Source organism: Adiantum capillus-veneris, chromosome 1, assembly GCF_014529385.1.
Source record: "Adiantum capillus-veneris isolate H3 chromosome 1, ASM1452938v2, whole genome shotgun sequence".
In the NCBI taxonomy this organism is placed as follows: domain Eukaryota; kingdom Viridiplantae; phylum Streptophyta; class Polypodiopsida; order Polypodiales; family Pteridaceae; genus Adiantum; species Adiantum capillus-veneris.
The window spans coordinates 149,145,514-149,168,666 of record NC_140931.1 but is presented as its reverse complement, the minus strand read 5'-3'; the positions used below and the strand labels follow the sequence as shown (position 1 = coordinate 149,168,666).

Below are 23,153 nucleotides of genomic sequence, written 5' to 3'. Positions count from 1 at the left end.
TTGCACCGCCGCCTTTGCCACGCGAGCTAAAGTCGACTTCATCCCACCACGACCACGTTTGCACGGTGGGCCTCCTTCGAGAAGAACCGGCTTGAGAAGTGGAGTTGGCTTGAGATGACATGATGGTGGAGAGACTCGAGAGAGTAGAGCTTAGAAGTTAGAGGAGTTAGAGGAGAGCTTGTGTGGAGAGAGAGTAGAGGAGAGCTTCAAAGTGGGTAGAAGAGGGAGAGGAGAGCTTCAAAGTTCAAACTTCAAAGTGGGTAGAAGAGGGAGAGACTTGAGAGTGGAGACTAGAGTGTAGAGTAGTCAATGGTCATGCTTCAAGCTTGAGCCTTGAGGCTTGAGCAATGACTCAATGAGGCTATGAGGCTTGAGCAATGAGCATTGAGTAGAGAGGAAAGCATTGAGTAGCTTGAGCTTGAGGAAAATTGCAAATTGGAATGAGACTATGAGTATTAAGAGGCCCAAGGGAGCCTTTTATAGCCTCCCAAGGGCCAAGGCCCCCCAAAATGTGGCAGTTGGGGCTGCACAGAGCCGTTTTAAAAACGATAAAAAACGGTCACTTTTTTCGGCTCCCGGCCGACCCTGTCCGACCCCTGCAGTTCCGGCCGTTCCCGGTCCGTCCCCGGACGTCCCCGGTCCGTCCCCCCTGCGACCGGCCCGTCCGGCCCGAATTCCGTATGTCCCACAGCGTCCCCTTCCTTCCCGGCCCGGTTACGGCCGTCCCCTGGCCCTAGGGCCCGTCCCCCCCGTCCCCTGTAACTATGCTCGGACTAACTTCGAGGCGGGCTCTCTCAACAAGAGAGGAACTGATCACATCATGCATACTACCTGGGTCAAACAATATAACAAAACGGTGCCCTGACGTACGACCATAACATTTAATGAGAGAATCATCAATGGGAGGGTCCTGAGAAACTGTGGGCACAATCGTGTTATCATGCATTGCATTGACAGATGTAGTGGGTGCTGTGGGTTCTTTAGATTCATTCGATTCAAGCTTAGGACATGTTCTTTTTATGTGTGACAATGAAAACAACGACCTTCTTTAGAATAAGTGCTTTGTTCTTCCGACGTGATGTATCCTCCTACAATTCCTTGTGCTACCTTTTCATCTGGAGTAAGCTTAGGTTTAGCAATTGTGTTAGCCTTACCCTTAGATTCATTGGAAGAATTCTTGGATGAGATACTGTTGGCAGATTGGTTAGAAGAGTTATCATTCTTACCATTCTTACCGTTCTGAGGAGTCTGCGAGGTACTTGTGAAAGTCTTGTTCTCCTTAGGCTTTCCCTTGTTGTGCTTCATCTCTTGTGCGAGAGCAATCGCTACCGCCTTGTTGAGATCAATTGGATCGAATACCTCGACATCGTACTTGATATACTCGTCCAATCCAAAGAGAAAAGCCTCTTTGCGCTCATCATCCGACATGCATAGTTGGGTACCTAGCTGCAAAACACGATTAGAAAAAGACATAACCGGCATACCATTTTGCTTGAGAGCTCGCCAATCGTCCTTCAATCGTGCAAGGTACTGAGGTGGCATAAACCGCGCCTTGAGCTTGTCTTGGAAATCAGCCCAACTAAAAGAGAGGGGCATGAAATCCTCAGCTGCCTCTAGGTGCGCGGCTAGCTGTGTCTCTTGCCATGCGTGGTACTAATTAATGGCATCACCGGCAAGGTACATAGCTGCCGTCAAAACTTTGCTATTACTTGTCTTCTTAGTTGTCACAAAATAACCATTAAATTGATGCAACCAAGAATGAATAACAGCAGCATCCATCTTACCATCATACTTACTAAAAATCAACTTTTCTGTGACTGAATGGTTGGAATCCGCGTCGTCGCTTGCGCCACTTGACGAACTTCCACGATCTTTAGATGGTTCGGTCTTCGAGGCTAGGACTTTGGAAATAAATTCTTGATTGCAAAGCTCCCTTTGAGCTTCACGCTCGGCCTCCATAGCCAATCTATGCGCAGCACGATCTGCCTCCAATGCTGCGTTTCGTGTTGCCGCTTCTTCCTTCCTTAGTTCTTTTCTTTCTTTTCTTGCGTCGCGCTTGCGTTCTAAAGCAAGGCGCTTGTCTTCGTGTCTATCCATCATGGCCATCATTTGCTTCATCATTGCCTCCATAGGGTCTAGCGTAGATGGCGAAGGGGGAGAGTTGGAAAAACCTCCTGATGGGGAGAATCCTTCGTCGCCTCTCTCATGCTCATCACCTCAATGCAAAGTATCCATGCCGCTTCGGGTGACGACCATGCACTATGATCTTGGGGTCTTAAGCTCGCGAGAAACTTGGGTTCTTGAGGGTCTTGAGGTTCTTGAGGTCCTTGATTCGTGAGAATCCTGGGTTCTTGAGGTTCTTGAGTCTTGAGGGTCTTGGGTTCTTGGGGTTCTTGAGGTTTCTTTCGCTTCCAAATCGCGTTGGAGAAGGATCTTCTCTTCACCCGAGTTCTACTCCTTTCTGCGGGCGCATCCCTTGGCGGCCTTGCGCTCACACCAAGGTTGCTTTTTCCCACCTCACGTCGATTGGCCGGCCGCTAAGTGCACGGTCTGCTCTCAATGAGTGAAAAGAGACACAAGGGGAGGCTAGACAAGCCCTTCTTTCTTGGGATTCCTGTCACTCTTCAACAAAACACGATTAGGAATCGCCATGCACAAGTAAACTTGGGTTCGCGCGATCACAACAAGCAAAAAAATATATAGTGGTTCTTGTGGTTCTTTCCTTGAGTAATGCAGAATACTTCCAAAGCTCTGATACCAATGTAAGGTGCATCGGAATGAATGTTGTATTTTCTAAAGATTAGTGATCTTTACTGCTCAAGGTTCCTTTTAGTTCTTAGGGAAAGAGAGAGCTTTCCGTCTTGTAGAGTGCTGTGGTCACGAACAAAATGGGTGGATTGTGCGTGCAAGTGAATGAGTCTGAGAGAAGGAGAGATAAGAGATACGACACCGAGAGGTTGTAAAACCCTCCTCCGAAGGCCCCACTCTCATCGGCGAGAGTGGTCTACTTGATTGCACAAAGGTGTACAATGCGTATGCAATGGACTGATGCAATGGGACTATGCCGATGGTGACGACGATGATGACGACGACAACTTGGGCTGAAACTGTGGATCTTTGATACGCTGAATTTCTTGGACTGTTTCGGGCTGAAAATGGACTGTTTTCGTGGCTGAAAATATACTGTTCCTTGCGGTGTTCGTGGCTGCAAATACCTGCCAGAAAAACGCTAGGTCATCTGCACTTTTAGGCTGCGTTTTGGGGGAGTCCTTTGGCTGGAAAAAACGCTGGACAGCAGTGAGATTAGGGCTGAAAACCGCTGCCACAGAGGTTCTTACAATGCTGAATTTGCTGATCTTTGAAAGGCTCCCAATGCTGATCCAAAGCGCTGATGGTTTATGATGAAAACGTTGAGTTTGCTGAGGATCTGCCTGGTGTTAGTAGACTCCAAAAACCCTAATGCTACTAAGGGGAAAAACGCGGGTTCATAGGCTTGCTTGAAGGGGGAAACTCCAAGGATGGGCTGATCTGCTGGGGACCAACGCCAGAAGAGGGAACTCCAATGGCGATGGCAGGATCTGGTAAAAACGCCAAGGATGGAAGCGGGATCTACTTGCGATGGTGCTGCGGGGGGGGTACTGCTGAGAAGTTGCCTGTTGAGCGGGAAGCTCTTGCTGCCTCTTCTGCCAGAAAGTGCTAACTTGGGTTTGCTTGTATATTAACTTAGCAAAATTGCCCTACCTACTTTTGTAGGAAAGTCACTTAAAAATAATAAGTGAAAATCCCAATAAATAGGAAAATAGGCTAAATGCACTGGAAAATTCCCCTAACTGATGCTAATGGATTCTGATGGGAATTCCGATGATCATGATGTGTGCAACCGGAGGACATGCATCTATGCTAAGTGACTGGGCATGCATGCTCTACGAATAGACTCACAAAAGTGCCAGATCACTGCTAATCTAACTTGATCGGACTGACTGAACCCTGCTGTGGTGTAGCTTGGCCACGGACACATAGGGTTGGGATGTGTCACGTGACACTAATCAAATCATGCATACTGCCTAGGTCAAACAATAAGACAAAACGTTGACCATTTACATGACCATAACACTTAATGAGAGACTCATCAATGGGAGGATCATGGGAGGCTTGGGTCACACTCGTGTTCTCATTTATTGCATTGACAAAGGAAGTGGGTTCTGTGGGTTCTTTAGATTCATTAGATTCAATCTTAGGATATGTTCTTTTTATGTGACCCTTGATGTGACAATGAAAACAATGACCTTCCTTAGAATAAGTGCTTTGCTCTTTCGATGTGATGTATCCTCCTAAAATCCTTGTTCTACCTTTTCATATGGAGTGAGCTTAGGTTTAGCAATTGTGTTAGCTTTACCCTTAGGTTCACTTGGAGAGTTCTTTTCTGAGAGACTATTGAAAGATTGGTTAGAAGAGTTACCATTTTTACCGTTCTTACCATTCTGAGGGTTCTGAGAGGTACTTGTGGAAGTCTTGTTTTCCTTAGGCTTTCCCTTGTTGTGCTTCATCTCCTGTGAGCAATCGCTATCGCCTTGTTGAGATCGATTAGATCGAGCACCTCGACATCATACTTGATATACTCGTCCAATCCATAAAAGAATTCCTCTTTGCACTCCGCATCCCATTTGCGTAATTGAGTGCCGAGCTGTAAAACACAATTAGAGAAAGACATAACTGACATACCATTTTGCTTGAGAGCGCGCCAGTCGTCCTTCAGTCGTGCGAGGTACTGGGGTGGCATAAACCGCGCCTTGAGCTTGTCTTGGAAGTCGGCCCAATTGAAAGAAAGAGGCACGCCATCCTCGGCTTCCTCTAGGTGCGCAGTCAACTGTGCCTCTTGCAATACGTGGTACCAATTAATGGCATCACCGGCAAGGTACATAGCTGCCATCAAAACCTTGCTATTTCCTGTCTTCTTAGTTGTCGCAAAATAAGCATTAAATTGATGCAACCAAGAATGAATAACTCTAACATCCACCTTACCATCGTACTTACTAAACATGATCTTCTCTGTGACAGGGTTGTTGGAGTCCGAATCTCGGCTTGAGCCACTGGATGAACTACCTACATCCTTGGCTGGCTCGGACTTTGAGGCGAGAACCTGTCGAACCAATTCTTGCATGCATAGTTCTCTCTGTACCTCACGATCGGCCTCCGAGGCTGCTCGTCTTTCTTCGGCCGCCTCCTTTCTTTGTGCTTTTCTTTCTTTTCGTTCCTTGGCCGCCAAGCGCACTTCGCGGTCCAAGGTTTCCTGTTTGGTTTGGCGTTTACGCTGTTGGAATTAGGGTTGCAGAGAAACACACACAGCTTGGAGAAGACGAAGGAAGCTCAAGGCACACAATAGAGAGTGTATTCCTTAGTGTGCAATGGAAAGATAGATAGCCCTAGAGTGATGGGCGTATATACAATGCACGGGGGAAAAAACCTCCTAAAGAGGGAAAAAATGCCCCGGCGGTCCTAGTGTGTTCACACACATCACTACCACATGTATATGGTAACAAATCCCCCCTGGAGTGATGCGGTGAACGAGAGCTGGCACATGAGTAAAGGGAAGTGCCATGCCCTGAGGACAGGATCAGTCCACAAAGGGGAGTAAGCCCAAAGCTTTGCGGAAAGCTTCAAGCTTCTCACGAGACAATGCCTTTGTGAAAAGATCTGCAAGATTGTCCTGTGTTGGCACATAAGCCAAGCTGATCTCTCTTGCTGAGAGCCTCTCCCTGACATAGTGGTAATGCACCTCAATGTGCTTTGTGCGAGCATGAAAAACTGGGTTCCTCGCAACTGCCAATGCGCTCTGACTGTTAGTGTAGATAGTGTTGGCAGTGTCCTGTCCAACACCCAAGTCAGCCATAAGGCGTCTGAGCCATACACACTCAACCGTAGCTGTGAAGACTGCCCTATACTCAGCCTCACAACTCGAAGTGGCCACAGTAGGTTGCTTCTTGCTCAACCATGATATACATGAACTGCCAAGCATGAAACAAAAACCACTTGTGGACACTCGCGTGTCAAAACAACCAGCCCAATCTGAGTCCGAAAAAGCATGTAAGTCTGGCGGCAATGATCCCCCCTTGGGATAAAACAAGCCAAGATGTAAAGTGCCACTAAGGTAGCGGAAAATCCTCTTGACAGCCTGCCAATGCTTAGACCCTGGGCTATGCATAAATCTGCTGACCTGCGAGACTGCAAACTGAATATCTGGCCTCGTGTTGCATACATAAATGAGGCAGCCAACAGCAGTTTGGTAAAGAGTGACATCAGCAGGATCGCCAGCATCATGTAGACTCAACTTCAAACCTGTTTCCATGGGAGTGGCAATAGGTTTGCAATCCTCAAGTCCAAACTTACATAGCAATGTCTCTATGTAACTTTTCTGACACAAGGCAATACCACCATCACACTGCTTAAACTGTATACCCAAGTAATGATGCAACAGCCCCAAATCTTTCATCTTGAAAGTAGCATTCAAATCAGCCTTAAATTCAGCAATATGTCTCTCATTTGGTCCAGTGATCAGCAAATCATCAACATAAAGAACCACAATGAGAAATACATCATCCTCACGCTTTACATACAATGTGCTTTCTGTTGGACTGTTACGAAAGCCTCGTTTAACCAAATGAGTGTCAGCTTTCTCATACCAAGCACGAGGAGATTGCTTCAACCCATACAAAGCCTTCTTACATTTGCACACTTTGTCCTCTTGTCCTTTTATGACAAAACCGCGAGGCTGCGTTACATAAACTTCCTCAAATATGTCACCATTCAAGAAAGCAGTAACAATGTCTGATTGATGTACATCCCAACCAAAATGAGCTGCCAATGCACATAGAAAACGCACAGTAGTCATACGACAAGTGGGAGCAAAAGTCTCTTCATAATCTATGCCTTTTTGTTGTGCATAACCCTTTGCAACAAGTCGAGCCTTATGGCGATCGATCTCACCATCCGGCTTGCGTTTCAACTTGTAAACCCACTTCGTACCAATGGCCTTTTTTCCAGGAGGCAAATCACATAAAGTCCATGTGTCATTCTCTATAAGTGCATCATATTCTGATTTCATGGCAGCAATCCAATTTTCTGAATTCTGTGCTTCATCAAAAGACAGAGGCTCCTCAACATCATGTAAACTAGACACAGCCAAAGCATAACAATCTGATGCATAAGATGCATGGCGAGAGCCTGAACGAGTACGACTAGATAAAGGTGCATCCAATTTACTGTCACGCAAAGTGTGCACCAGCCATTTTGGCATACCTCTAGCCTGCTCATTTTCAGCCCTTTCCTCATCAAGTACATCATGTACATCTGCATCAGTAATAGGCTGTTCTAAAACATTTTCAGAAACCCCCATAGGCTGTACATTTGCCTCATTGGAACTTACATTCGTATTTCCACCACTGAAAAGAGGCAACAAAGTGTCATAAATGTCCTGTGAGCTTACATTACTGTCTCTAGTACATGACAGCAAGGGTTGAACAGAATCTTCCACAAACACTACATCCCGTGAAACCAAAATACGTTTTGTTTGCGGATGATACAACCTGTAACCTTTGCTTTCAGCACTATAACCAACAAAAATACATTTGACAGCCTTATCATCCAATTTTCTGCGCTGCACTTGTGGCACCAAAGCATATGCCAAACAGCCAAAAACACGCATGTGCTCAATAGAAGGTTTTCTATCATGCCATGCTTCATATGGAGTAATAGACTGCAAAGCTTTCGTAGGACACCTGTTAAGTACATAAGTGGCACACATGATGGCCTCAAGCCAAAAAGAATGCGGCAAAGCTTGACTTTTGACCATACATCGTGCCATTTCCGTTAGTGACCTGTTTTTCCTCTCAGCAACACCATTTTGCTGAGGTGTATAAGGCACTGTACATTGGTGTTTTATCCCACGACTAGCCAGAAATGCATTAAATTCATGAGACATATACTCCCCCCCTCGATCGGAACGGAGGGTGCCCATAGTACATTTTGAGACATTTTCAGCCATAGCCAAAAATTGTTTGAAGCACATAAAAACTTCGGACTTCGCTTTAAGCGGAAATACCCACGCATGCCTGGAGTAATCATCAATGAAAGTCACGAAGTACAGGTAATTGCCCAAGGACGGAGTTTGCATGGGCCCACAAACGTCACTATGCACAAGCTGCAACCTGCATGTGGCCCTAACTGAACCATCCTATGGAAACTTAGAACGCTGCATTTTACCCAGAATACAGCCTTCACAAACATGTTTGATAGGTGCTTCAAGAGGCGGCAAAGAAGCAACCATATCAGATTTCTGCAAACGCAGCAAACTGGCAAAATTCAGATGACCAAAACGTGCATGCCAAAGTTTTGCATCTGAAATAGCCCTTGAATCTGCAACAGCATTTGCAAAATTTTGTCCACACTTGTCATACAAAGTGAGCTTATACAGCCCACGGCACAAAAGCCCAGATGCAACAATTTCATCACCAAAACTGAGATCATGAACTGTACATCTGTCATCCACAAATTTGACTACAAGTCCAAGTCTAGCAAGTGCGGATACAGACAAGAGATTCTTCTTGATCCCAGGTACATAAAGTGCATCAACAAGTGTGAAGGAACTGCCATTAGCAGCAGTGAGCACAATCTTTCCAACTCCCTGAACTGGATAAGAGGCGTTGTTGGCACAAGTGACTGAATTCCCATGAGGGACAGACTCGAGAGAGGTAAACAATTCACGATGTGAGGTAATGTGCTTTGTAGCACCACTGTCGAAATACCACACATGTGAATCTGCAGCAACTGACAAGCATGCATCATGGACAGCAGGATTGTAAGTGCACTCTGCGCTAAAAGCCCATTCTGCATCAACATCAGCATCACAATCTCCTTTCACAGAAGACTCAACAATGGCTGCATTTGTAGTGGAACCAGCATTTGCAGTGGAACCACCCTCTTTCTTCTTAGCCTCCTTGGCCTTCAACTTAGGACACGACTTGATCAAGTGATCATTGGCTTTACAATAATGGCAACGCATCTTCTTTTTGCCCTTATCACCAGAATTGCCAGACGAAGTGCTGCCAGCAGAAGCATTAGGAACAGAATTTTTGCCACTCGCAGCAGAACCATAAGAAGTGGCTGCATTACTGTTACCACCCTTTCTTTGAGAAGCAATAAAAGCCTGTTCAACTGCACGCTGCCTAGTCCTGTTTTTTCTAGAAAGTGACTCTTGCAACAGCAATGTACATAATGCATCAAACTTGACAACTTCAGGATTTCCTTGGGTCATCAGTCTCCAAGTACTAGCAAAAGTTTGGTAGGAATCTGGTAAGGCATCAAGAACAGTCTGCACAAGGGAACTGTCAGAAATGATTTCACCTGCAGAAATGAGTTGCTCATTGATATCCTTGACACTAGCAAGGAAAGTGTCCATATCATCTTCCTCATGCATAATCTTCGACTCTAGCTCTTTACGCAGCAAAGCAATTTTAGCCTCATTGCGGCTTGCATAAAGACCTGCTAGAATATCCCAAGCCTGTTTTGCAGATTTTGCTGAACGGATGTGAGGAATAATGGTGCGCTTCACAGACAACGCAATCAATGCATGAGCCTGCGCATCCTTAACATCCCAACGAGCTTGTTCTGCTGTAGGCAAAACAACTCTAACAGCTGCAATCCTTGCAGCAAGACCTGCAACATCCTCAATATCGCCTACATCTTCAGAACCAGGACGTACATCAATGCCCTGCACAATGTTCCAGACACCTTTTGACACAAGAACGTGTTGCATCATATAAGCCCACATAGGGTAGTTGTCCCCATCCAACCTGTCCTCAGCAGCAAACATCTTGAACACATCTGTGTTGTTGTTGTCAGCCATGGTAAATGATGCACCTGATGTGAAAACTGCCCGAAAATAGGAGAAATGGAGCGAGAACAACTTGTGCTATATAGCACAAACCGTAGAAGACTATAAGGCACCTGTTATGCAGAAAACGGCACTGACAGAAAATCTGCACAAAATGACGAAATAACCTGTGCAGTACTGCCCGTAGTGGAAACGGAGGCCGAAATGAGCCCAAATCAAAATTCTGAGCAGACCGAGCTCTTCAAGCTTCCCCAAAATATTTGTCGACCTGCGAACGCTTGCCAAAGCTCACTGAAATCGGAGAAAGTGAGCAGGCGTGTGCTGGAGCAGCTGGCGACTAAGCCCGGGAGGACGTGACCTGCTCTGATACCAATTGTTGGAATTAGGGTTGCAGAGAAACACACACAGCTTGGAGAAGACGAAGGAAGCTCAAGGCACACAATAGAGAGTGTATTCCTTAGTGTGCAATGGAAAGATAGATAGCCCTAGAGTGATGGGCGTATATACAATGCACGGGGGAAAAAACCTCCTAAAGAGGGAAAAAATGCCCCGGCGGTCCTAGTGTGTTCACACACATCACTACCACATGTATATGGTAACATACGCTCCATGGCAATGCGATTGGCTTCTAGTTGTGCCATCGCAACATGATTCGCTTCTTGTTGTGCCATCATGTCCATCATCGACTTGACCAAAGCCTCCATAGAATTTGGTACAATCCGTGGCGTAGATGGGAAAGGAGAAGGGTCAGAAAAACCTCCTTGGTGGTGAGATTCTTCTTCGCTACCGTCATGCCCATCACCTCCATGCGAAGTATCCATTCCGCTTCGGGTGATGACCATACACTGAGTTCTCTGGTTCTTAAGTTCACGAGGAACTTGGGTTCTTGTGGGTCTTGGGTTCTTGGATTCTTGAGGTTCTTGAGTTCTTGAGGTTCTTCTTTAGCTTGCAATCTGTGTTAGAGAAGGATCTTCTCTTCACCCGAGTTCTACTCTTTTCCGCGGGCGCACCCCTTGGCGGCCTTGCGCTCACACCAAGGTTGCTTTTTCCCACCTCATGACGATTGGCCAGCCGCTAAGTGCACGGTCCGCTCTCAATGAGTGAAAAGAGTCACAAGGGGAGGCTGGACAAGCCCTTCTTTCTTGGGTTTCCTGTCACTCTTCAAAAATACGATTAGGAATCGACACGCCCAAGAGAACTTGGGTTACGTGCGACTGCAACAAGCAAAAAAAATTATGTGGTTCTTTCCTTGAGTGATACAGAACACTACCAAAGCTCTGATACCAATGTAAGGTGCAGCGGAAGTGAATGTTGAACTTTGCTCAAGATGAGTGCTCCGAACTGTGCTCAAGGGTTCCTTTTACTTACGGAAGGGAGAGCCTTCCGTTCCTTTAGTGAGAGAGTGCAATGGATACAGACAAAGTGGTGAGCACTGTGAATGAAGGTGCTGACACTGAGAGATAGAGAGAGAAGAATACGACACCAAAAAGTTGTAAAACCCTCCTCCACGGGCCCCTCTCTCGATGGCGAGAGAGGTCTATGCTATTGATTGCACAAATCTAGTACAAGATACCGAAGCAAGTCGTGAGACTATGATGCAATGTGAGTATAAGTCTGTAGAGGACGGTGACGACGAAACGGTGATGACGACGGCTGGAAATACTATCTTCTGGCTGATCCTCTACCTGTTGAACTGCTGCTGGAATTTGCTGAGTTCTGTTGCTGCTAAATGCCAAGTTTTGTTGTTGCAAAAACATTGTCCTTGCTGGTTTTAAAAACGTTGTTTTGCTGGTTTTAAAACGCTGGTTTCGCTGTATCAAAAACGTTGGACTTGCTGCATCCAAAAGCTGATCTGAGGGTCTTCAATCGCTGGCCTACTGAGCTACAAAAACGCTGAAGTGCTGGCTCCAAAACGCTGGTCTTGCTTGCTGGAAAACGCTGGAGTTTAGGGCTGAAAATGCTGAGTTTAGGGCTGAAAACGCGGGTGGTTCATTGCTGAAAACGCCAGGGCCTTAGGAATCTTGCTTGAGAGAGAGGGAGAGATGCCTGTTGCAAGTTTGCTGCCTTGTTCACTTCTTCCACTTCTGCCAAATAAGCCTAGCACTAGGTTTGCTTATATACAAGCTTAGCAAAATTGCCCTACCTAGTTTCCAACAAAAGTCACTTAAAAAGAATAAGTGAAAAATGTCAAAAGTAGGGAAATTAGGTCTATGCACTGTAAAAATGCTCTTGATGGGTTCTGATGGAAATCTAATGATCATGTTGTGTGCAACCAGAGGATATGCATCTAGTCTAAGTGTCTGGACATGCACGGTCTGCGAACAGACTCACAAAAGTGCCAGATCACTTGCTATTCTAGACTGACTAAACTGGATTGAACCCATGTCGTGAAGTAGCTTGTCCACGTACATATAGGGTTAGATGTGCACGTGACAAAGGTGTGCCCCTTTCTTTCAATTGGGCCGGCTTCCAAGACAAGCTCAAGGCACGGGTCATGCCACCTCGGTACCTAGCGCCGTTAAAGGAAGATTGGCGCAATCTCAAGCAAAATGGTACCCCAGTCATGTCCTTTCTAACAGTGTTTTGGAGCTTGGCACCCAATTACGCAAATTGGGTGCAAAAGCGTAAAGAGGCTTTTATTTTCGAGTTAGACGAGTATATCAAGTTCAATGTCGAAATCCTCGACCCCCTAGATCTTCACAAGGCGGTAGCGATTGCTCTCGCGCAAGAGATGAAGCACAACAAAGGAAAGCCGAAGGACAACAAGTCTTCTCACAGTACCTCTCAAACTCCTCAGAACCGACAGAACGATAAGAACGGTAAAAATGGTAAGAATGTAACTCTTCTAGCTCATCTCCCTCTAATCCTCCGGAAAAGAACTCTCAAAATGAATCTAAGGGTAGAGCTAAACCACCTTCTAAACTTAAGCTAGCCCCATATGAAAAAGCTGCACAAGGAATTATAGGAGGATACACAACGCCAAAAGAACAAGTCATTTATGCTAAGGAAGGTCGATGTTATCAATGTCACGTCAAGGGTCATATAAAGAAGGCTTGTTCTAAAACAGCACCACCTAGAGAACCCAAAGCACCAATAGCTACCACAAGCACTTTAGTGAACCAATCTGAGTCTCCACATGTTTCTGACACACACATTGATGAGTCTCTCTTCAAATGTTATGGTCATGTAAAAGGTCAACGTATTGTCATATTGTTTGATTCAGACAGTATGCATGATGTGATTGGTGACTCTCTTGTAGAGAGAGCCCGCCTAGAGGTTAGCCAGACAACTCCTCTCGAGGTGTCGGGCTTCGCTCCAGGTATGGACTCTCATTACGCAAGAGTGCCTCGACGTGTTTTTCACAGTGTAGCAAGCTCCCTTCCGTAGAAAATTTGTCGTGTCTCCTCTCTCAGGATGTGATATGATTTTGGGCATTAGATGGTTTCGTGAGCATAACCCTCTCATTGATTGGGCAGACAATACGCTCACTCTAAATGCCAAAAGTGACTCTCCCATGATCATTCGTGGTGAGGAGGGTCTGCATTCTTTACCTCTCATTTCTCATGTGCAGGCGAAGCGTGAATTACGAAGAGGAGCACAAAGCGGCAATCCTGTCCTCCAAACAGGTACTCAGCCTTGTTTACCAAGTATGAGCACCTCATTTTACAGGATGATCTTCCACCCCGCTCCCTCCCGAGCAGCTGCAGGACCATCGCATCGAACTCACGGAGGGGGCACAGCCAGTCAGTAAGGCTCCCTACCGTTTGAACAAAACTCAAGAAGAAGAGTTAGAGCGGCAACTCACGGAGTTAGTGTAAGTCCTTTTGCTGCTCCTATCTTATTTTTTCGCAAGAAAGATGGTTCATCTTGTTTGTGTGTTGATTACAGGGCATTGAACAAGATGACCGTCAAGAACAAGCTTCTCGTGCCTCGCATTGAGTATATCCTCAATAGGCTCAATGGGGCAAAGGTTTTCAGTAAGATTGATCTCAAAAGTGGATACCATCAGGTAAGGGTATTCAAAGGCGACATCTACAAGACCACCTTTTGCACAAAGCGAGGGCAATGAAAGTATGTGGTTATGCCTTTTGGATTGACAGGTGCCGTGGGTACATTTAACCGTCTCATGGTAGGCCGTTTTGGTGATATGATTGGCGTGTGTGTGTGTTTATCTTTCTTGATAATATTCTCATTTTTTCTGCATCGTGGGAACAACATGAAAAGGATGTCGAAAGGGTTTTAGCCCGTTTAGATGAGTGTCAGTTGTACATTGCAACGAAGAAATATGAAGTTTTTCTCACTGAAGTTACTTATCTGGGTTATACCATTTCTACAGATGGTGTCAAGCTCGATCCCGTGAAGGTAGAACAGGTTCATAATTGGGATTTTCCCAAAACTGCATAAGATAAGCGTTCTTTTCTTGGGTTATGTCAAGCATATAGTTCGCACATAGAAAATTTTGCACGCATTGCCGCACCCATGACAGATGTATTGAAAGGGGTAAAAACTCGCTGACAGTGCGTGGTTTTGCTCGAGGCAGCCGTTGAGGCTTTCGCAGCTCTCAAGGTTGCGGTGACAGAAGCGCCATGTCTTATCCTTGCCTCTTGGGACAACCCCTTTGAGGTATGGATAGATGCGAGCAATGTCGCCGTAGGTGTTGTGCTTTAGCAGCATGGCCGTCCAGTTGCATTTCTTAGTCGGAAGTTAAATAGTGCAGAAAAGAACTATTCGGTTTATGACAAAGAACTTCTTTTTTTCGTTCACTCTCTCAAGCATTGGAAGCATTAACTCTATGGTAAAGAGTTTATAGTTCGCACAGATCATCAAGCCCTCAAGTGGCTCCAGTCTATGTCTAGTGCAAATTGGAGTGATCGTCAAGCACGGTGGTCACAATTCTTTGAGCATTTGGTGGTTTGATTGAGTATGTGCATGGTAAAGTTAACCTCGTTGCAGATGCGTTAAGTCGCAAAGAACAGATCTTGGCTCTTGAGTCAAGATCCACAGTTTCTATTCACGGTGTATCTTTCGACAGCATGAAGAACCAGTATGCATATTTCGAGTTTGCTAAGCAATGGTTGTAGGCTCTTGCTTCCCAAGGGCCTAACAACTATCTCATTCGTGAAGGTTTGTTGTATTTTCGTCACCGTCTTTGTGTGTTGCCCTCACTCAGACCAGCCATATTGCACGATGCTCATGACTCTCACTGGTCGGCACAGTGGAATGAACATCACTTTGGAAAAAATAGAAAGATTCTTCTATTGGCCTAAAATGCGAAAAGATGTGTTTCGTTATGTCACACAGTACACCATTTGTCAAAAGGTAAAAGCTCCTCGGGGTAACCAGCAAGGCCTCTTGCTACCGCTGTCTATTCCCAACGGGCCTTTTCATGACATTTCTATGGATTTTATGACTAACCTTCCTCCTAGTTTGCATTCAAGGAACACTCAATGTTTGACAATTGTTGACCCTTTCAACAAATTTTGCATGTTGATTCCTTGTAACGCCATAATCACTACACAAGATGTAGCGCGATTGTTCATAAAGCATTGGTACCCCCTCTGTGGTTTGCCAGTGTCAATCGTTTCAAATAGGAATGTTAAGTTCACAACCAATTTTTGGCACGCGCTCTCTTTGAAAATTTTGGCACTAAGTTGAATTTTTCATCGGCTTTTCATCCACAGTTAGATGGTCAAATAGAAATTTACAATCAGTTGGCTTTTGATGTTTTGAAGTCATATGTACATGATCAACAGTCTCATTGGAAGCTCTATTTCCCTTTGGTCCAAGCAATTTTAAATGACTCTTATTCCTCTGCCATTGGTAGAACTCCATATGAGACAACTTTTGGCCGTCCGTTCAAATCACTTTTGACTCGCTGGGTCAGTCAAATGCCTGATGCCAATGCTGAAAGTCAGTCGTTGAATGAGATTTCTGAGAGTGTGAAGCTTCGACTAAGCAAGGCTCAGGAATCTTACTCACGACAGGCTAACAAGCACCGTCAGGATGTTTCTATCAAGGAAGGGGATTGGGTTTATTTGAGAATCATGAAGCAACGTCTTAAGCAAGTCGGAAAAAAGTGTCTTAAGTTGTCTTTCAAAATGTATGGTCCATTTCTTGTCATTAAAAAGATAAATGAGGTTTCTATGAAATTACAATTGCCTATCTCATGGTCAATGCACAACGTTTTCCATGTTTCTTGGTTGAAAGTGTTTCAGGGTACACCTCCGAAGGACATTTCCGAAGAAGAAGAGCCCGAGATCATCGATGAAGCTGAAGTCATGGAGCCCGAGCAAGTGTTGTTGCATCGGTTTCACCATGGCTCAAAGAAGCAAGTTCGACAGTACTTTTTGAAGTTCAAGGATCAAGGAACCCACGAGGCAATGTGGGTCGATGAAGAATTTTTCAGAGATTATCCAGAGTTGTTGCTGAAACCGGCCCGTGGGACGGTAGGCGTTGGCTTTCACCCGAAATTCTTTACTTTAGACACACACACAGAGCACTTTGCAAAGAGAACCTGCGACGGGAATTAACACTTGAATACACACACGGCTCGGAAGCTAGAATGCCCCGAGAAGACGCCGACAACCTGTAGGCCCCAAACTTGGCGCCCCTTTCGGTATTTCTTTATTCTTTAAGAGGGAAAATTACAAAGTAAGGTCTTGGGAATCCTTTACCTGTATCACACTAGATACTACCTGATTTGGCCAAATTTCGGCAACATAACAGCCCCAAAACTTAAGCGAAATCGGTACATTTCATCCATATTCTCAACATATTGATCTGCCTCAAAGATCTTGTCCTTTGTATGCAAAATGGGAGGAACTTTTTTGCCACCTTCAACAATCTCAAAAGGTGCTTTGCCAGTAGACGAATGCACCGTATTATTGTATGCATATTCAAGCATAGGCAAATATTGTTCCCACTTGCCCTTATTATCTGACACATAGCATTTTAGCAGATCTAAGACAGTAGAATTAGCCTCTTCTAACTGTCCATCAGTTTGTGGATGAAACGAAGATGAGAACTTGAGCGTAATGCCCATGTTCTCAAACAATCCTCTCCAGAACAAACTGGTCATGCGAGGATCACGATCACTGATAATCGATCGTGGCATTCCATGATACTTAAACACATTGTACATGAACAAGCGTGCCATCTTATCAGATTTTATCTTCTTTCTGACAGGGATAAAATGGACCTGCTTACTGAACCTGCAGATAATGGTCCATATACCATCATTCCCTGTTGGCGTTCTTGAGAGATCAAAGATAAAGTCCATAGCAATGCTTTCCCATGGCTTATCCGGAATCGACAGTGGTTGTAACAACCCTGGTGCCTTTTGCTTGTCAAACTTGACCTTCTGGCAAACTATGCATGCTCGCACAAAGGCATTCACATCTCTCCTCAAGGTAGGCCAAAAGAAGAATGTCTCTACCGCTTTAACTATCGCATCAATGCCACGAAGCCTTGCATACGGTGGGACATGACTCTCTTCCATGACCTTATGTCACAGTGGCCTAGTGACACAAAGTCTGCCATGCATCATCATAAAACCATCTCTGAGGAGGTAGTGCTCGTGATGTTGCCCCTCTTGTAACTGTTCAAAGATCCTTGCAAAATCTTCATCAGCAGTATATTGTTCCTTCATGTCATCTAGCTCATGGTGATAAGGAATTGACACAGCTGAAATTTGTGGCTTCTTGATAACGCATCAGCCCCACAACATTCTTCTTGCCTTCCACATGCATAATCTGGAAGTGGAACATGGAAAGAATGTTTGCCCATCACATATGCTTTTCGGATAACTTTGATTGTGTCAAGAGTATCGCAAGGTCTGATGATCTGTTTGGACAACAAAATCAGCACCTAAGAGGTAGTGCTTCCAGCTAGAAAGCGCATGAATCACGGCCAAGAGCTCTTTCTCATAGACTTGCATAGTCTTCTCTGGCCCTTGCAAAATTCGGCTTTCATAAGCTACTACCCATCCATCTTGCATTAGCACTGCTCCGATGCTACTGCCACACGCGTCACACTGGACCACAAATGACTTCTTGAGATCTCGCAAAACAATAACTGGATCTGAAGTCAACTTTTCCTTTAGGAGACTAAAAGCTGAAATCTCTTTTTGGGTCCATCTGAAAGTGACCTCTTTCTTTTGCAAAGCGTGAAGAGGCGATGCTATCTCTGCAAAATTTCTAATGAACCTTCTATAGTAGGAACACAATCCCAAGAAGCTTCTGACATCATGCATAGTCTTCAAGTCTGGCCATGTCTTAATAGCTTCGACCTTTGCAGGATCCATTCTAACACCATACTTTGAGACTTTGTGGCCAAGAAAGTGGATCTCTTCGGATTGACAAGCAACCTGTGACTGCGCAACTCTTCGAACACAATGGTCAAGTGACGCCTATGCTCCTCTTCATTCTTCGAATACATTATCATGTCATCGAAGAACGTCCCAACAAACTGTTGATGCGAGCGGAAAATCCGGTCCATCATTCTGTTGAACGTGGCAGGAGCATTTGTTAGCCCAAACAGCATCACTAGAAACTCATAAAGACCAAATGTCGTTCTAAACGCAGTCTTGTGCACATCCTCTGCCCTTATACGAATTTGATGGTACCCACTCTTAAGGTCTATCCTACTGAAAATTGCAGCACCCTCTAAACGATCGATAGTATCATCAATTCGAGGAATAGGAAACCTATTCTTGATAGTATTCTTATTCAACGCACAGTAATCAATACACATGCGCCATGAGCCATCCTTCTTCTGCACTAGGAGCACTGGGGAGCAAAAGGGTGAAGAGTTAGGCTGAATCAGCCCCTTCTCTAATAACTCCTCAACCTGGCCCATAATCTCTTTCTGTTGCGCTGCGCTAACCCTGTAGGGAGGTCTATTTGGTGGGCTACACCCTGCACCAAATCTATCCGATGGTCCTCAGGTCTCTCTGGCAGCAATTGCGACGGTAATGAATCAGAAAAACAATCATTAAACTTTTGCAAAAATGCTGACCTTTCTTTATCTAACACAGATAAATTTGACTGATCACTATTTGAGACATCACGTGCAAAAATCAAGTACACAAAAAGATGATTCTTTATTACAGAAGTGATAGCAGAAGCAGATACAATAGGGACTGACTCTCCTTTAAGCTTTATATCCAAGATATGAGTTTTCCCCCTATGCTGTACAGTGATCTTTTTGTTGTAGGTCTCTCCACACACTCGGAACATCCACGGGATCCCCAACAAGGCGTCACATCCTTCCAGCGGCATGATGTAGAACTCTCCTTGTCCACATACGACTGAATATGCAGACGCAGCTTTCCAATGATGGGAGTAACGCACTCTGAGTAGCCAGGACATGCCAACCCTGCCTATGCTGTGTACCCCATCTCTTCAGCTCTGATGCCCAGCTTCATAGCTAACTCTAGTGAGATAAATTTGGCTTTGGCACCTGGATCAAAGAAGATGAGTGTCGTCTGATCCCTAACTTTACCCCATGCCCTGATAACTCACTAGCATCTGTGCTGGGCCTGTCACCCACCATGTCTGGCACTAAACCTGTCGTGGGTTTAGGCTTCTTGCCTTTCTAGCCTTCTTTATCCTCTGAGTCACCTGGTCTTTTCCTTTGTGGACAATTGGTAGCAAAGTGACCAGGTTGCTCGCATATAAAGCATTTGTTTTCAGCCATTAGGACCTTCTTTTCCTTGAGCAACTTGCGCACAAAAGGCTTCCTTTTCTGTTTCTTTGCCTGCGCTCCAGAAGTCCCGACTGAATCCTGAATCCTTGTCTTTGGTGGCCTTTTCTGACCCCTGTGATGCATCAGGAAGGCTTCTTCGCTGAATTTTTCTTTTGCTGCCCTCCTTTGTCGTTGCTCGGAAATCCACTGTCCTCTCTTTCAACAAGGCAAGACCAGTGTTCGCAACTCCCATTAACTGAGTAAGGGTAGCCACTCTGTTCTTGGTACAGTAATCACGAAGCCCTTTAAGCAGCCCACAACAATACTTCTCTATCTGCTCTGTCAATGGCACAAATCTGTAGGAGGTCACTGAGAGTAATGCTTTACAAAACCTCCTATTGTACTCCAGCAAGCTCTTGCATGAAGCTGAAGTAAGCTGGTGCCAATCTATCATGACGTCGGCTTCAAATTCATTTGACAGCCAAGCAGATGCAAACATTTGCTTGTAGTAAAACCAAGTGGCAGGTGCCTATCCTTGCATTAACAATGTCATCCACCATGTGAGCGCATTGTCCTTTAAGAAAGTGGCAGCTTTCCTGACTTTCGAGGCCTCTGTAAAATTTCCTCCTGCATAAGCTGTATCAAACTGCTGGAGGAAAGTGAGAGCCTTTGCTTTATCCTCAAAACCATTGAAAGTACTGAACTTTACAGCTACACCACCTTCTTTGTAAGCTTTTGGCTTCTCCAGTGCCCCCAAGTTGTCATACGGAATGGTCTGCAACATGGGCACTGTAGTAGGCATGATCGGCACATCTTGGCCATTCACATTTTGCGTCAGAGGTGCGATATCTGGCTGCTGTCCAAAAAAACCAGCCATGCCAAAATGACCCTGTGACACCCCAAACTGGTTGTGGTTGCTCTGAAAACCCTGTTGCATGCCGATACTACCATACATGGGGTTTGCCATCATGCCTTGCATACCCCCAAACACTGTTCTTGGCATGTACGGTTGACTTCCAAGCACATAACCAGCCATACTTTGGAACACTGATCCACCCCCGAAATACCCAGGACGTACCGTGGGTGGTGGAAAAACTGGGTGCATTGCCTCGTAACCAGTTCCCTGTCCATTCAAGACAGCATGCTGGCTCTGAAAGGTGGCGGGCTGAACTGGCATAACCTGTGGAATAGGCGTTTTAGCCACCTGTTCAAGCACGGGAGGGACCTGTTTTGGAGCCCCTGACTCTGCAACATGCGAGTGTTCCCTTTCCTCCTGAGCCGCATGAAGTACCTTGGCTTGAGCCTCAACAAGCTCCATACGCGGCGTAGCCTTATGTGGGTCACCGGGGTATTTTCTCTACGACTTTAGCATTGGAAAGATATTTCTTTTGGCCAAACCTGACATCGATCAGTATGTTAGGGAATGTTTGGTTTGCCAAAAAAGTCAAGTATGATCGGCATAAGACACTTGGGTTACTCCAACCTTTGCATGTGTCTGATCAACTCTGGGGGAGTATTGCCACGGATTTTATCATGGATCTCCCAAAGACTCAGACTGGAAATGGTTTTAGCAAGCAAGCTCATTTTATTCCAGTCAAGAAATCGATCAAAGCCGATCATATGGCTAGGATTTTTCTAGCAAAGATTTTAAAGCATCATGTGATGTCCAAGTCTATTGCTAGTGATCGAGATCCTCGCATGACAGGAAATTTTTGGCGTGCTATGTTTGATAACCTTGGCATAAAGTTGAATTTTTCTTCTGCATATCATCCTCAAACGGATGGGCAAAGTGAGATTGCCCACAATACTGGATATGTTGAAATCCTATATGTCAAACAGACAGTTTCACTGGGAGAAATATTTTGCATTTGCCCCTTGTCGAGTACGTACATAACAATATCGTACATTCGTCTATGGGGAAGGCAGCCTTTGAGATTCTTTATGGTAAGCCTTTGCTTCCACTGATCCTTTCAACTAAGGATAAGATTTTTGCAATATAGTAGGTGGTGGAAATACCTTATGTATAGCCTGGAAGGTAGCTCCCTGTCCATTTAGACCAACATTTGGACGCTCAAAGGTGGCTGGCTGAGCTAGTATAGCCTCAGGAATGGTGTCCTAGCCACATGTTCGTGGACAGAAAGGGTTTTCCTTGGAGCCTCAAGTAACTTGGCAACATGCGAATCCTCCCTGTCCTGCTCCGGGACACATTAGGGACTTGCGCTTGACTTTCAACACGCTCTGTAAGTTGAGGATGTTCCTTAGCTTGCTGTGACATTGAAGGGAGGTTGCAAAAAATCAATAAACCTTGGAATTTGCATTAGCTGATTGAACATTGTCACAACGGTGATAATCTGGCCCCAAACATTTCCTCTTCTTGTCGCCCAATCCATGTTCTTTGATCCCGCGATGCATTCACATCAGTAAAGGGTATAGACAGTGGTGGTCGTGAACTTTCGCCAACCTCACGCACTATGGGAATAGCCTACCTACCCTGTAAGGAAGAACCCTCTTCTCTAGTGTCGTCCGTCCTATCAGCCATAGTGGAATTCCAAGTACCTGTACTTAGTGTCTTCGCCGAAAACAAACGAAGGCTCACTTCTTGAGGACAAGTGATGCAGTCCGAGATTCGGAATGGGAAGTTGGAATGGGAGCAGGGTACGAAAGCCTAAAAATGGCCATTTCTTGTAACTATGCTATATTTATGCACAAGTCATGTCAAAAGAATGATTCGGTGTAAAAGGCTCACTCATTATGAGTTTGCAAGATAAAGCCACATTACCAATTTATAATGAGAAACATATTGTTCTTCACAAGAGCCTACAACTTATGCTCATAACAACCTTCTTCGCAATAATCTAGCCAATATATGCATAGAGCACAATTTTGACAATAAAGGTAGCAGTTTGCATGAGTCTGTAGTGGTGCGAAACTTGAATATGTGCATACATACACCAGATAAACTTAAGACTCCACAGCAAATGACTGTGCAATCCATGCATTATTATTTAGAACAAAGACGTTGGAGCTAGCGCGTAATTCTCCAGGTTCAGCCATGTGAGAGTGGGTGAATACAGTGTAGAGAAACAAAAAAGGGTACAGCAAGCCTGAGTGAACACAAGTATTGCTCACCTTGAAGGTGAGGGATCTTCAATTACACCAAACACGGTCTGCCAATATGACGATGTCCTGTAAGCCTTCCAAAATGCAGGGCCCTCACCTTTTTGAAGGTTTCTGCATTCCGATAGGTGATCTCCTAGCAAGTAGAAAGATACGAGGTAAAAGGATCTAGACCATTTCCAATTTAGAAGGCTTTCCAATTTAGAAGGCCTTCCAAAATGTAGAGGGTGGTTAAGGACCCTCTATAATAGAGGTGCTTCAAAGATGTGCACCCTATTTAATGTGGTGGTGAAGACTTATGTGACTTCATTTTTGAACTTAAAAGGCCCTCAAAACCGCCGCTATCGGGTCTCCCATGCTTAGTGAGTATAGATTAGTGGAGTTTTCACACCAGGCCCCTCCAAGATAGTGAAAATACCCAAGTTAACCAAGGTAAACTAGGCACCATAAAATTGGTGAGGGG

General features: G+C 45.1%; 1 protein-coding gene across 1 annotated transcript in view; it reads right to left on the bottom strand.

Moving 5' to 3' along the window:
* LOC147465781 (putative purine permease 5) overlaps window positions 1–22,893 on the bottom strand; it is a 65,144-nt gene extending 42,251 nt beyond the window's left edge. Inside the window, exon 1 of the mRNA XM_086521781.1 lies at window positions 22,703–22,893. The gene's annotated coding sequence lies outside the window, so the exon portion shown is untranslated. The remainder of the gene's footprint in view (window positions 1–22,702) is intronic.
* Window positions 22,894–23,153: the final 260 nt, after the last annotated feature.